The 16,795-nt window shown below is 28.3% G+C and overlaps 1 protein-coding gene across 7 annotated transcripts in view; it reads left to right on the forward strand.

The window, feature by feature from the left end:
* The window catches only part of LOC408343 (potassium voltage-gated channel protein Shaker), a 313,638-nt gene that overhangs the window by 166,720 nt on the left and 130,123 nt on the right, over positions 1-16,795 (forward strand). Inside the window, exon 1 of one of the 7 annotated variants that reach the window (XM_016914897.2) lies at positions 6,194-6,832. The exons of the other annotated variants lie outside the window; for them this stretch is intronic. The gene's annotated coding sequence lies outside the window, so the exon portion shown is untranslated. Of the gene's footprint in view, positions 1-6,193; positions 6,833-16,795 lie in introns of those variants that run through there. 7 annotated transcript variants of the gene reach the window in all.

Below are 16,795 nucleotides of genomic sequence, written 5' to 3' on the forward strand. Positions count from 1 at the left end.
ACGTTTACTAGAATTTTTTTCTTAACGAATCTTTTATTTACTATATATATCAAGTTATAAATTCTTTTTATCTATCACCCTACATATTTTCATTCAGATTTTATGGGAAGAGCAATATTTTACTTATTTCATGCAAACTTGCACGCGTTTTTAATCAGACAACGCATCTGGGCGTTGCGCGCAATTTTAATCGACAATAAAATAAAATCATTCGTGGAAAAGTTTGGGAATTTAATATTTATTGTTTATCGCTGGAATGCTAGTCGTTTTTTAAACAATCGCCTCGGTTTAAATTTCAACGAAATTTCCAAAGTTTTCGCGCTAATCGATATCGACGTAGGTATGCATATATGTAACAGATAGCTGTAGACACGAAAGGATTTGATTTACGCGTGGAATCTCGGCTATCTTTCATCCCCGAGATTCGGTCTCCGGAGTTCTGGACCTCTACCAGAATCAAACGTGGCAAATTTTTTATCAGCTAGTGATTTCGTAGGGGATAAAAACGAGAGGAATCATTTTATTAAACGTTAAATCGTTTATCGGGCTGGAAAGCCATATATTTCCTTTCCTGTTGCTCTTAGACCCTGTAATGTTATCAAATACTTATAAACTCGTACTCTAAACTTGAGAAAGAAAATTTGATTTATGATCTGTGCTTTTTATTCGATCATAGATTAAATACAGCGCACAATGACTCGATTCGATCATTTCTTCAAAAATTATCGAATATATTTTATCTCGTTTACTTTCAAGAGTTAAGGATAAAAAAGAATTTTTGAGAATTTCTAAACAAATATAAAAATTTTAATCGATTTACAAAGTTATTTAAATTAAAATAATTTAATTTTGAAACGCCTGTAGATAGGCAACTCGCACGGTGCAAGCAATATCATATGGCGCTTGCTTAACCAATTGGGCACCAATTAATGTTGTAAAAATTTTAAAAATGATATATTTATTTCATTTTCGAATGTAATATTATACGAAAGAATATTATTAAATTAGAATTTAAAAATTAAATAAAAGTTATACATTTTAATAATAATATTTTTTTATCATGGAATATAAAATTCATTATGTAATTCATTAATTTTGCGTTTGAACGCCTGTAGATAGGCAACTCGCACGGCGCAAGCAGTATCATATGGCGCTTAACCAATTGGGCACCAATTAATGTTGTAAATTTTAAAAATGATATATTTATTTCATTTTCGAATGTAATGTTATACGAAAGAATATTATTAAATTAGAATTAAAAAATTAAATAAGAGTTATACACTTTAATAATAATATTTTTTTATCGTGGAATATAAAATTCATTATGTAATTCAAATTATATAATAAATTACAGGAATATAATATTCCACAATAAAAAAATTTTATATTTCCTTATTTTATATATTCTTACTATATATTTTAAAATTATAAATTAATTAATTATTTGAAATAACACGAACATATTCCCATAAAAATTTTTCTTAAAGGGCTCAACTAAGCAAATTGCAATACTAAAGATATTGCTTCCTTACTGGTTGCCTATCTACAGGCGTAACTGTCGCAAAATTAAATTAAATTAATAACATAAATTAATCTAATCTTCAATTTCTGCACATCCATATTTTATCTCCCTTTCATTCTCAACAATCGATCGTCCAAAGATTGTCTACCAATATATCCACCAATATATCCTACTAATATTTTGCCTGCAATAACTTTTCCCCCTCACACCCTATATATTCCAACCATTTCATTCATTAACACATATATCTCCAATTGCAATAAACCTTCATCAAACGAGATAAGGAAAAAAAAAAAAAAAAAGAAAAAAAGAAAATAAACGATAATGGCACTATCAACGTTTCCATTAATTACGAATTAATTACGCTCGATTAATATCAATTAACAAAATGTTCAATCGTCCACTCGTTTCGAAATTCGTCCCCCTTTCGAAATTCCAATCCTTTATTACTTCTCGAAACCTGGTGGCCCACACCATTTACCTCGCCTCTATAAAGCGATTACAAACCTCGCCAAACCGTAATCATTATTATTATCCACACAACTGGTGGATGGCTGCTGCGAAATGGACGACACGCGAAACGTTAATTAATTCACGAGCCGAGTTTCGATCCTCGCTTATTTATCGCGGTGCGGATCTCGCACTTTTTTATACACCGCTCGTCACGGTGCGGCAACACCGTGACGGGCCGAAAAAGAAAAACGTCACCCGATAAGCCTGTAGACTTCTTGGCTTCGCTTCGTGGCTAGGCTTCCGGTCGTTCGAATTCAATTCATTAAACGATCGCGATATTTTCCTTTGCACGAGTCAACGGGATCGTATTTTATCGAGCCTAGTTATAGCCCAGTTAAAATGTTCTATTTAAGTAATTTAATTGATGTATTTAATCTAACAACGTTTTCTTTTATTTTCTAAATATGTTTAAATCAATACGTCCGTAATTTTGCACGTTTCTTTTAAATGAAAAGGAATGTTTATGGATGGAAAAAATTGAATTCATTTTTTTCAATCTTATTATTTGATATAGTTTCGTTTGGAAAGATAAAAGTAAATGAAATTTTTGAATTTTTTTGAAACATTTCTATTTTCAGATCAAGTACATAAATTCATTATGTATCATTTGAAGTTTTAATTTTTTCTATAAAATAAAAATTATATCTTTTATCTTACAAGATAAATGTGAAGATATAAAATATAGATATATTTACTTTTCCTTTTGCTTTTCTATTTATCCTATAATAATTTTTTGTTGCATGGAAATCAATCATCATGCAGCGAGAACAAATTTCATTTCTTCAAAATAACAGTCATTTGTTTGTAAAAACTGCATAAAATTATAATCATAATTATATGATACGATGGTTTAATTTTAGATATTAAAACAATTTTTTCTTATCTTCCAAGAGTTATGGCTAAATACAATGAAACAGGCTGTACAACTTTTTGTGCATGTCATCACGTAACACACAATGTGAAATCTTATCGACACGTTTAAGCTTACCTGGAAACGCGAATTTCGATCATTTTTAGTTTCGCGCGTCATATTTTGAACTTTGGAACGCGCATGCGCGTGAAATTTAACGTTATTGGACACCTTGATCCGTGAAAATGATCGTCCTGATAAACGTAATTTTTCGATATTTACCTAGAATAAAGTGAAAAAAGGTCAGGTTTTTCCTAAGTTTGATCGTCTAGAAACAAAATTTCGTGCCTGATCAACCATATAGCGTGGAATCTGTTCAAATATGGCGCACTTTTATGCGAAAGATTTTAATTTTGAAGAATGAATTTTTTTTTCTTCGTATGTTTTCTTAAGTTATCAATAACAAGATTATTTATTCTTCTTCTAAAAATTCTCTTTGTTAGTTTTTCATGAAGTATACACATATTGGGAATAATTTAAAAGGGATTTGAGTACAAGAAGTAAAAAATGCATCAGGATAATTCGATTTTTAGAAATCAAAAAGTATCTCAAAATCAATTTTTTAACCATCCAATATACAATTAAAAAACAATTTTAAATTGATTTAACATTATTGACATAAATGATGACGATTATAAAGTCCATTGGTTTTTAATTGAATATCAAAGTTAAATAAATGATATTTAGAAATAATCATTGTATGTATTATTGATGGAAAACACCAATTTTGAATTTTTTTAAATATATTGTATATATTCTGTACATTTAAATTTTGCATAAGTGCATAAACATTCGCAGTCTATTAATGACAACGAGTTTAATGTTTATTAACAATAAAAACAAGATAAAAGTTTCAACGATCATCACGGTTGGCATCTCGATGATACTCATTTGTCAAAGTCAAGCCATTATTAATCACTGTCGATATCAAGATAGATGGCCACATGTGTTTTAGGAATAATGATTTAAATGATATAAATGATATAAAAATTGGGTAATAAAACATAATAATCTTATCAGAAAAACCATCTTTCAACTTCAAACAATAATATCGTACTAACTATATCTAAATCCATCTTAAAATATAAAGTCTCTAACTTTACGTAACGTAAGAATTTAAATTTCCCGCTTTTCCAACGGTATAAAAATCGAAAAATAATTTTTATCTCACGAAAAATTCTACAAATTTTATACAATTAATATGCAACGAAAAACATCTGAAAAAATAAAAAAATCGAGAAACATACATATGCTGTATTCAATAATTAAATTTCCCAATAGCTTTTAACACTTGACATCGTTGGAAAACGAATTAGACCGAAGCGTAAGTGGGTATGCCGTGGGTGTTATTAATGCAGTTAGAATTATCGATAACACGTAGCCACGTAGTCGACGATTGCTCGCAAACAGGTAGACAAAGCAAGTCACGATGCAATTAATAGAACGGTGGAATGGGTTGGCAAGCGAGACAAAATACGTGCACGTGTTCACTTATCTGACCACCCACGGGCCGGGCCTCGCGTGTCACGATACACCCGTAGTACATTCTCAATTAAAAGCGAGCGTAAATCTTGCTCTCGTCCGTTGAAAGAGACACCCCGCTTCCTTTCCGCTTAAGCATCGTGTAGATTGGGATACCACGAGGACAGAAGAAGTCGCAATTGTTCACCAGAACCGCATAATTGAATCGTGTTTAACACACACGCGAAGAAATTGCGGGGGGGCATTGCAAGTTTGATCGATGCAGCGCAAACTTCCGGTTTCTACATCGCGTTGTTCCGAATATAAGTGTTCCGAATCGGTTGGATTGCTTATATTTTTGTAGATTAGTGAAAAAAGGTTAAAGTTGCAATACAATATTGATTATTTATGAGACTTTAATCAGAGGAATTATTATAAAACATTGACTATATTTTTTTTTTATAGAGAAAGTTAAAAATTATATTTTAGAATTGTATTTTCATTTTATTCTTATGAGGATGATCAATTTTTTTTTTTCAACAACAAATTCTTCGTTTTTTGATTTTTTGTTGGCAGAAATATTTTTGGTATTCCATTTTAATCTATTTTATCTTATTTGTATAATTTTTGTTTATAATTATTTTTTCAAATATTTGAATATTTTGAATATTTAAAATTGATAACTTTATTAAATGTTTGTCAATTTGTCGTTTAATAAAACGAGTGAATTAGTGAATTCGTTATCCCAATAGAAATTAATAAGATCAAAATAATTATAATTTATGTAAAAAAATTGTAGAAAATGAATATCGAATTTCATTTCGAAGTATTCTAGTCGATTCTTGGGGAAAAGATGAGAATTTAATTTTTCTAATCAAAACTTGAATATTATTCTATAATAAAAAATTAGAAATGAACTAAAAATAGCATGTGCTACAAATGTGCTACAATTATATAATAATAATTAATAATTGTCACTTATTAATAGTAACAAAATAATAAACGTATAACGATCAACGTTAATCTTGACGATTGTAAATTTATTACAGTTTGAACAAATCAATGTATCTGGAATCGACCTCATTTTATAAAAAATAAATACTATAACGATTACAGAAATCGATAAAATAAAAAGGGATGTATTCTTACATTCCGATTATTTCCACATTAAATCTAACGAAAACTTAATTCGCACTGCAAATTTATCCAAAAATTAATCAGAGAGGTTAGAATTAATTTTAGATTGGGTATTCACGAATGGGTTAACCACACTTGGGAATACCGTTATAACCATACTAATAGCCGTGTTAATAGTAGTTGGGAATCTCGATATTTCAAATCGTATCTTCGATTAATAATTGCAACAACAAACAATGCCCGTTAATCAACAAATGAACAACACAAATAGCTCGAAACGACCATTACGTACAACGTCACACCGGTACAAGCCTCTTATTATAACCTAACCTCTCTCTCTTACCACGCGCGTTAACGCTCAAACTCTTCGAAGCGCACGACATAGGGACAAGTAGAACAACGAGTAGAATAATTGCGCCGAGTACACGATGAGCTCGTGGACGTGTCGTGGTTGAAGAGAAATAGATTCTCTCCCTCGTGGCGGAGTCTACGAGCGTGGGTGGCGCGCACCGGTGCGGTTGATCGTGTTCCGTGCAGGAGCGCGGAAAGAATATCGAGCCGGTGTTGCGATGTAAGGCTCGAGGGGATCTCGAGCGAGCGCGAGGGCGAGGAGGAGAAGGAGGAGGAGGGGGAGGAGAACGATGCATGGAAGAGCGGTAAGTCGGGGGAGGGGGGAGGTGGCGGGCTGGCGTGGTCGCGCGCGCTGCTCGTGAAAGTAAGAGAGAGGAGGCTCGAAGGATGCCACGGCACGCGCTTCGCAAACTAACCGAGCCACGTTGTCGGTCGCTCGTCTCCGCTCTACCGAGCATCCTCTTCGCTTTCCGCTCCTGCGGAACCGCCGCGTTCCCGCGCTCGGTTTCGCCTGCCAAAGTAACGTGTTCGCGAGTGTATTTTTTTCGTTTAATCTCGTTTTCGTTTCTTTTTTTCTTTTTTTTTTTTTTTTTTTTTAGTACGGAAAATGTGTAAATTGAACCAATGGTTTTTACTTTTCTCTTTTGTTTTTTCGATCGATTTGTTCGATTAAGACATCATGTTAAGACTGTTTGATGGAAAATATGGTCCAGTTTGCAAGTGTTTTCGAGTTATCTTAATTAAATAAGATTGTCTGCCCGTTGTTTTCGTTGTCTCGAATATTAATAATCGAAAAGAGAGTGAAGCTAGTGAATGCAACGCGAAACGAGTGTCTCGATTATTGTGAATTTGAATGGTGGATATTTAGTTTAGAGGTGGTTCATAATTGTGATAGTTTTCTTGATTATATTTCTTGGATTATATCGTTAAAACGAATCGTAAGGCATTAATTTTCATAGATATATATTATTATATGATAAGATTATAAGAATTTTTAGTATTAAGAAATTTAGAAGATAATTTTTAGGAAACAAAAAATGCATTCGGAGAAATAAGATAAAATGGGATGTCAATGATAATATTTTCTCAAAATAGAGATTAGAAAAATAAGAAAATAAAAATTTAAATGTCATTAATAATTTTTAAGGAATCAATGTAAAATAAGATTTTCCAAGAATGTGTATTGCACTCGTTCTTAAAATTTGAAATTAATAGATCCATATTAAATTCGATTAATATTACTACATTATAAAAGAACAAATATTAAAATATCAATCAATTATGAATTTATCGAATAATATTTTAAAATTTACAAATATCTTTTTGATATTTCAATCAATGTATTTAAATTAGATTTCCAAATCAGAAAAAAAAATGAATGAAATGACGGAATGGGAACAAAGTAATAATTTATAATATAAAAACGAAATTATATTTGATTCACGATAATATTTTAAATACAATTTATCCTCGATAATTAGTCAAATCTCTCTCTCTCTCTCTCTCTCTCTTTCTCACACAGGACATACTGTCAAAGAATTAAGGTTCATTATTCGTACCAACGGTATCAGGTACAGTGAGTAGCATGGTACACAGGGATCATACTGACAGATCGAAATCACGACGTGGTAGCGTGTCAACGTCGAGTTCAATGTTGGCTCGAATTCGTTATATTTGAGATACCAGCCACTGTCACCTGGCAATCACCGATATCGAAGCGATACATCGCGCTGATAATCGTGTCAGTATCGGCGATGCCTCGAGGCTCTGACCTTCGTCGGATCGATCGTAATCGCGGCCGCGAGCAACGCTCTTTTAATAATTAATCATTTTATTTCGTCCCATCGACGCGTTTCCCTCTATTCCTTGCTCAAGGAAAATTTAGACGGTGTAACGTGATTCTTTAGTTTTTATATTTTTCTCGTGTAATTTAATTAACAAGATAAATTGTTTCGAATTTTTGTTTAACACGTTCAGGACAAATTTATAATTATAATTTTAGGTTCACTAATGAAATTTGTTTGTATTTTTTTTTAAATTCACTATGTTTGAATTAATATATATCGTGTAACATGAAATTTGTCTAAATTTTTGCTTAACACGTTTAATGTGATTAAATTATTACAATTTCACGTTCAATTTTTGTATTTTCTTTTTTTAAATAATTCTAAATTCAATATTTTATATTTCAATTAATTTATAATTTAAATTTTTCTAAATTTCTGCTTAATATTTTTAATGTGCAGATATAAATTTCTTTTGCTTGTTTAACGTGTTCAAAATTAATTAATACAAATAATGACAACTTTGTTTTATTCTTTTTAATTTTTACTTTTAAAATTGTCACAAATTCTACTTTGTGTTTAAATTAAATGATCAATAAGTTAAACAGATATCAGATTACTCAGAAATATCATATTTCTTCGATAGATAAAATATGCATTCAAAGTATTCGAACATTTATTACGAAAATTTTGTAAGTTTACGAATATGTAGAGCATAATAGGTCATATATGAAACAATTTTGATGGGAGATCTCTTTTAGAGGGTGAAATCATCCCCTAAAGTTTCAGCATTTTGTATCAAGTTTTGAATACAATTTCGCCTGGAAATTTTTTTTTTTTACGATAGGGGGAGAGAATACTAAAGTTAAACATTTTATATATAAAAAGTTTTATCTCGCATCATTATAAAGAAACTTTGAGAGTTAATTTCACTTCCCTAAAATGATATTTCGAGAAAAAAAATTGCTCCATATACAATCTATTTTACATAAAATAAAATTTCATTAGAAATAAATCTTTCTTTTTAAATTTAAAAATTAAAAAGTAAAAAAGGTTATTTCTATATTTGCGTTAAATGAGTTAAAATATAGCTAAATTAATAAAATTATAAAAGATGGAAAGAAAAAAATATTTTTATAAATTTTGTAGAAATATCTAAATATTATAATTTCGATATAAAAACGAATAAAACGTTTTAGTTTTATTTCAAATGTTGTGAAATTAGGTTTGAGTTAGTTTAGATTTATAGCATCTAAGGATTGCTAACCATTTGTTATTAAAATCAACATTAAATAACTTCACATTTACGTTAAATTTAATTTCAATCTTTCCTCATTTCACAGAAATGAATAGAAAAATTATTATTCATCTATATATGATTAATTATAAAAATTATATCTCAAAATTTTATCTCGGCAACGAAATAAAGTTTAAAAAAAGAACCAGAGAAATATTATTGAAGTGAAAGAAAGAAATCTAGATGTATATTTATAACCTCCTTTGTTTCACCGAAAAAAAAAGAAAAAGTATGAAATGCAAGAGGATAGACGAAATATCTTCTTGACTTGTTTTTGTCGAATTGAAATATAAATGCGAGAAATAATTGATCAGACGTGATCTTCTAACCTATTTCTACGCCACGTCACGTGATAAATATTTTAAAGTGTTTCCAGTCATTGAAATTCACCCTTACGACACTTTTCTCGAGGAATCGGTGAAACCGCCAGATTAAATAATTAATCATCGTCCTTCTTTCTTTCTCATGTAATGCCGTTGATCTTCATCTCTCTCTCTCTCTCTCTCGTTTACAAAATTAAACAAATTTAAATTTAAGAATTTAAACGAGAAAACTCACTTTATGAGAGAAGAATACTAGGGTAAAAGTTAAAACGTTGTATTCTGACCTCCATTATTTCATTATTTTATTCCTCGTGCGTTTTATACCATCTGTTTTTTTAACGTTTCTAGTAAAAATTTAATCCTTCTCTTTTTAACTTTTTCAAGTCTAATTTTGTTAACAATAAATAATACATAATAGGATGGAGACATAGAAATAAAATACTTTTTTTTTATTATTATATTTATTTTATTTAATGATAAATAAAAATTGTGTTTTATAATGATATTTAAAAATAATAATTCAGTAAGTTTAAATAAGTTTTAATAATTTTATTTTTAAATAATATTTCTTATGTACGATTAATTTTTGAAGTTTAAAGTAAATCTGATAAAGCTAAAGGAAATTTTCATTTTGTAAGAATTTACTTTAAAATACTAATATAAAAATATAAAATTGAGGGACAAAATATTACAATTGATACAATACCGTAAGATTAAAAATAAAAAAATATATTTAAAAATACGTTTATACAATCAAAAAATAAAAATTTCCAAGGAATACTTTATTTTATAAAAGTTATTTCTTTATACAATATTTAAAAAATCAAAATATATCCAATTTGAAAATAGAATATATAATTTCCTTTCTAATTTCATATCTCAATATCTCGTAATAATAAGATGATAAAACATCGATTATCCGAACACAAAATGATTCAATATAATACAATAAATACTTAAACAATGTTGTACAAATTTTGAAATAAACATCCTAGAATTACACATAAAAAGGAATAAATTAATTTGTTTTTTAATTCATTCTTAATTCATTAAATATCATCAAATATATAATCTTTTATATAATAAAAAAGCATTCATATTGAAAATTTTTTCTTTAATTTTATGATATAAAATCTTAATTCTACCTGACAAATTATTCCAAAAATTATTCATATATATATAGAATTTACACTTTTGTATATTATTACAATTATATAAATTATCTTTTACTGTCTCCCAATTACCCTTTGAATAATCGAGTAATAATAGAAAAATTACTATAATCGCCGTAAAAATTGCCCTGACAATATATTGTCTCATCACCCTTTAAGAGATTAAAGTGTCTCTAATGAGAGAATTAAAATGATAAGGGAAATTACGTGAACAACCCGGTTATACGAAGCTCTACTATCTATATTTCCATGCCACGACGAATCATAAATATTTCAAACAATGTCCCTCCTCGTTGCCGCTACTCTTGTACAACGTCCTCGAACAACCCTCAGTCGAACTGGGTCTCCATTTGACAAGTTTCACCGTTTCACGGTCAACCGAATCTTTTCCCGCTCGTGGCGTTTCGCGCCTGTTTAACTGCAACCAGCCGAAATTTATTATATAGAATTAAAAAAAAAGAATCCTAATTGGCCAATTACAGTATATCTTGATAATTTTTAAATAATATTATTAATTAATTAATTGTATATTTATTTAAATAATAATAATATTGGACAAATGAAATGAATATGTGAATAGATTATTGTTTTCTTAATTTTTATTTATTTATTTATCTTTCTTCTTTATCTACCAGTCTAATTAATTAATTTCGAATTCTTTGCTTTTATATATTTTGATACATGCTTCTAGCTTGTGTTGTACGAAAAATATTTTTTATGTTCAAAAATTGTCCAATTTCAAATTTTTAGTTTTTGCAATTGTTAAAAGTGTGCAGAATAATCATTATTCGCGTATAAAATATATATTTTGGTATATGTTATAGATTAATAGATAAGATATTTCTTTTTGATATATAAAGAAACATATGTTGTATGTTTGTGCAATAGATTGTGCATATGACTTATTTATCAGCTAGCATAAAACAAACCGTTGCTGTGAAAAAAATAAAAACAATGAAAATACAAATTGGAAAAAATAAACATCGAATCGAGTACTCTTCGCCAATATTTTTTTGCATACTTACATCGCAACCAGAAAATAAACAATTTTAATTATTCGTACCTTAAACATTAATAATACCTTAATCATATCTATAATAATATTTTACACATATTATTTTTTAATCTAAATCAAAATAAAAATTAAATAAATTATATCGATTTTTATACAAAATCAAATTTTTGTGAACATGAATAACACATATTGTATATGTGTTATATCTCTTTGCATGTCACGTGCATTCCTTCCATAGCTTTTTATACATTCAAATTTTGCATTTACATTTCAAATACGAAACCCATTATATTACTTACTATAATCAAAGGACCAATTATCCAAATATTCTTTCTTTATCAGATCCTCCGGACAAAATTTTCGCTTAAAAATAAATAATTCTCGATGATAGTTGGACAATCGATGTTTCGTCCGTCACTAATTTTTATCGACCGAGTAATTTTATCTCCGTGACGTTTTTTTCGAATTCATCTATTCGACGAGTTTCATTCGTTTCTAGGTGGCACGATGACGTGGTGAATATTTGTCGAGGTGAATCGATGAAAAGAAAGCGAGAGAGAGAGAGAGAGAAAGAAAGAATACGTTTTTTTTTACTCTTTATTCGTCAAAAATAAAATTTCTAAAGCGAATGGATAAATATCGACGTTGTTGGATAATGAATGATCCAATTTCAATTCTTGTGTTCTCGTCGATGAGCGAAGCTTTCGAAGTTGGATTAATTAATCTTCTAGATTTTTTTCTTAAATTTATCGTAAAAACGATTATTTTTTTTTATCTATATAAGATAAACGAGAGACTAATTAGAATTAAGAAAAAAAAATGGCGACCAAATTTTTTCGCGTCCTATATTTTTTAACATATTTTTAAAACAGTTTAATTATTTTTAATTGTTTCGCAATTTAATTCATTTCGCTTTAGTTTAATTTATTTTAATGTAATTTAATCACATAAGAAATACAACTTTACCGATAATATATATATGTATATTTATATTTATTTAAATTTTGTTTTTGTTAATCTTTATCTTTATATTATTTTAAAAAATTTTATTTTAAAATAACGTCTCTACAATATATATATATATATATATATATATATATTTGAGAGACATCTTTTCAGGCTTGATTCTAGGAGTCAAAGCAAATTAAAAAATGTCTGTTGAGGTTTATTTATCAGGTTATATAAGCAATTGAAGCGAAATATCTTTATCTTTATCACATTGTATAACTCTGTCTTCGTCTCACTTCGTTTAATGCAAGCTTAAATTGTGCTTGTGTAGAGTCTGAATCTCAGTAATATTTGCGTTTCTTTCAGGTTGAGAAATTATTTCAAATAATTATTCTTTTAATTGAATTTGAAATGAAATTAATTAGGGCAGAACGAATGAATTATTATCAAATTAATATCGATATAAAATTGAAGCAAAAAAATATCTCGGATATAATTTATCGTTAAGAATTTATTTCTGATCGAGTGCCAAGTTAAATTGCCAATTTTTCTTTTTTTTTACAATTAATGAATCGCGAATTGGAAAAGCGTAGGCGAAGAATGAAATGTGTGTAAGAGATTGAAATAGGATTTGATTCGAGATATTATTAAAAAATAAAAAAGATTTATATTTTTAATTATAATAAAATTTTATATCGCTTTATAAATAAAAATCTTATTGCATATTTATATATTCAAGGAATCTTACTTTCATTGATACTACTAAAATTCTTAATATAACTTTTTACATAAAAAAAATCCCATTTCCTAACAATCGAGTTAAGATCCATCTAAATCTGATTCTTTCTTAGCAGACGAAATTTCTCCAAAATATTCCATTTTACTCTACTTTTCTCTATGTGACATTTTCTAAGATTTTCCAGAATTTTCTCATTTCACTTTTATTAACATTTCAAATCTTGCTCGTCGTTTAATTAATTTTCTTTCAATAAAAAAAAATATTCTTTCAATACCTTCCAAAACGAATATTTAATTGAAACTATTAATTTCGATTAGCAAAAAGTTGAAGCCTTTTGAAAGGATCCAAGTATCTTCCTTACTTTCGACAGTTTCGAAAAAAGTCATGAGTCTTTTCGCGAATGAATCTCTCGAGTTATGATGTGGGTATACAAAGTGTGTCGCGTGCTCTTTAGTCGAGGAGAACAATTGATCCCGTGGAACAATCGCGACCATGCGAGGTCGTTTTCTCCGGTGCCGGACGAAATTCCGCGGAGTAGACGTTGGTCTGCTTGTCCCTCGATTAATTCAACCTTTGCAGAGCGAGAGGCGGAATGGTGGAAAGGAAACTGGGATCGTTATTGACCATTCGTATCGTAGGAAGGAAACAGGATAAAGCAATTCTCCCGCGATATTGTTTCTCCGTCTGTAAGCCATTCTTGGTAAAAGATAACGTTAGTACCGAGCTTTTTTATTGCTTCGTTTCCCTCCCCTTTTCTCGCATTATGCCAACGGTGTTCAATACTGGAAGAAAATTGACTTTCCATTTGAAATTTAAATAACGATTTTTTGGTGTACATGTGAATGTAGAACGTACAGAGTGCGTTGATAGTCTTGGTGATTTCTTTTCAAAAGTATAAAAGTATGTTGAAAATGTGGAAATATGATATGAATTTTTGATATGAATTCATTAAATGATAGATATAACATTTATTCCTACTAGTATCATAATTATCTATTGACAAAGAAACATGAATAAATATAGAGTTAGGTTAGATATAATAGTTAAATTATAATGGCATGGATTCATGAATACTTTAAATATAATATCAATATAATATTTGACAAAAGATATAAAAGATACTAAAAGAAGAAGATATAATTACAAGAATTCAGATCATTATGTAAGTAACCTACTAGTATCATAATAATCTATTATTAATAAAGAAACATGGATAGATATATAGTTAGAGTTAGGTTAGATATAATTACAATATAATGACTTATAACTTAGCATAGACTTATAACTTACTTTGAATTCAGTATAATATTTGACAAAAGATATAAAAGATACTAAAAAAAGAAAATATAATTACAAGAATTCAAATCATTATGTATGTAAGCTCAGTGTAACCTACTAGTATTATAATTATCTATTAACAAAGAAACATAAATAGATATAGAGTTAGATATAATAGTTAAATTATAATGACATGGATTCATGAATACTTTGAATTCAATATAATATTTGACAAAAGATATAAAAGATACTAAAAGATATAAAAAAGTTAGAGTTAGGTTAGATATAATAGTTAAATTATAATAACATAGATTTATAACTTATTTTGAATTATATTTGACAAGAGATATAAAAGATACTAAAAGAAGAAGATATAATTACAAGGATTCAGATCATTATATAAGTTCAGTATAACCTACTAATATCATAATAATTTATTATTAATAAAGAAACATGGATAGATATATAGTTAGAGTTAGGTTAGATATAATTAAATTTTAATGACTTATAATTTAGCATAGACTTATAACTTACTTTGAATTCAGTATAATATTTGACAAGAGATATGAAAGATATTAAAAGAAGAAAATATAATTACAAGGATTCAGATCATTATATGTAAACTCAATATTAGTATTATAATTATTTATTATTAACAAAGAAACATGAATAGATATAGAGTTAAAATTAGATTAAATATAATAATTAAATTATAATAGCATAGACTTATAACTTACTTTGAATTCAGTATAATATTTAGGAGTTAATATTAATTATATAATAATATTTATTATTTATAAAAGTTAGATATAATAGTTAAATTATAATTACTACTACTTACTTTGAATTCAGTATAATATTTGACAAAAGATATAAAAGATATAAAAGATTAAAAGAAAAAGATATAATTACAAGGATTCAGATTATTATGTATGTAAGTTTAGTGTAACCTACTAATATCATAATTATTTATTAACAAAGAAACGTGAATAGATATAGAATTAGAGTTAGGTTAGATATAGTAATTAAATTATAATGACATAGATTTATAACTTACTTTGAATTCAATATAATATTTGATAAAAGATATTAAAAGAAGAAGATATAATTAAAAGGATTCAGATCATTATGTATGTAAGCTCAGTGTAACCTGAATCTTCTGAAAGAGATAGATATAGCAACAAGAAAAAATATAGTGTTTAACTTACAATGATCCAGATTTAATATTGTTTCACACTTACACTCGAGCTCAACGTAATCCGAGATCCTATTGACAAAAACAAATAGTGAGACTAAGAGAAAGATAAATTATTGGTATATTATTTTTCTGCTTCGAGATAAAGTTAAAAGTTTAAATTTTCAACAATTCTCATTTTATAAGATTTTCTCGATAAAAATGAGTTCAAACGCGATATAAATCGGAAAAGTTTCTTCAATTTAAATATTCCATACACATAAAATTTCAAAATCAATTTTCTCGAAAACTCAAAGTCTTGTGTCAAAACATTGTTATTCCACATTTTCGACGAGGAATCATTCTTGTTCGACTTGTACTACGATTTTAAATACACTCTATGTATTTGGGACGCGCGACAAACAAGGATCTGTATTATTGAAAGAAAAGAGAAGATTCTTAGTTTTCGAGCGATTGCTTCGCTTCATTAATCTTGACATTTTTCTTTTTCCTATTTTTCCACTTTTAAAATCTTTCAACTTTTTTAAAACTTCTATACAATGATACAAAGAACTATATCCTATATGTAAATAATTGGCGCCCTTTGTCCGCTTGTCCCGACTAATTAATTCGCGACGCGCGGAACAATAAATAAATAGCCGTTGTGACAAAGACCAGCGTGTGATGCGGAATTATAAATTCACGGGGTAAATTTATGCGTCGAATCCCGGTGACAAAGTGGCGGGAAGATCGAGGCATGCTGAAAACAAAACTACTCGTGACCATGAATCCTTGAAGGACACTGGGAAAACCGATGTCTAATAGCTCAACTATAAATAAACTCGCTATTCGTTCCCAGTCGTAATCCAGTCAGGAACAAAATATCCTTCTACGCTATTCAAATGTACATGGACAACTATTTTTGAAAGGATATATATTTTGATCATAAAGTTGTACGTGTGAAAGGATACGATTTTATTTTAATAAGACTATGATGATAACTTAAATTTGTGTGTGTATATATATATATATATATATATATACATGAAGTAATATATTTAATTATTCTTAGAGAATTATAAGATAATAATATATATTAATATATTAATTTCTTTTGAGGGCAAAATAAAAGTTGCTGCTACAAAAATGTCGGATGAGGCTTATTTATTAA

This window comes from Apis mellifera, linkage group LG11 (assembly GCF_003254395.2).
Source record: "Apis mellifera strain DH4 linkage group LG11, Amel_HAv3.1, whole genome shotgun sequence".
Lineage (NCBI taxonomy): Eukaryota > Metazoa > Arthropoda > Insecta > Hymenoptera > Apidae > Apis > Apis mellifera.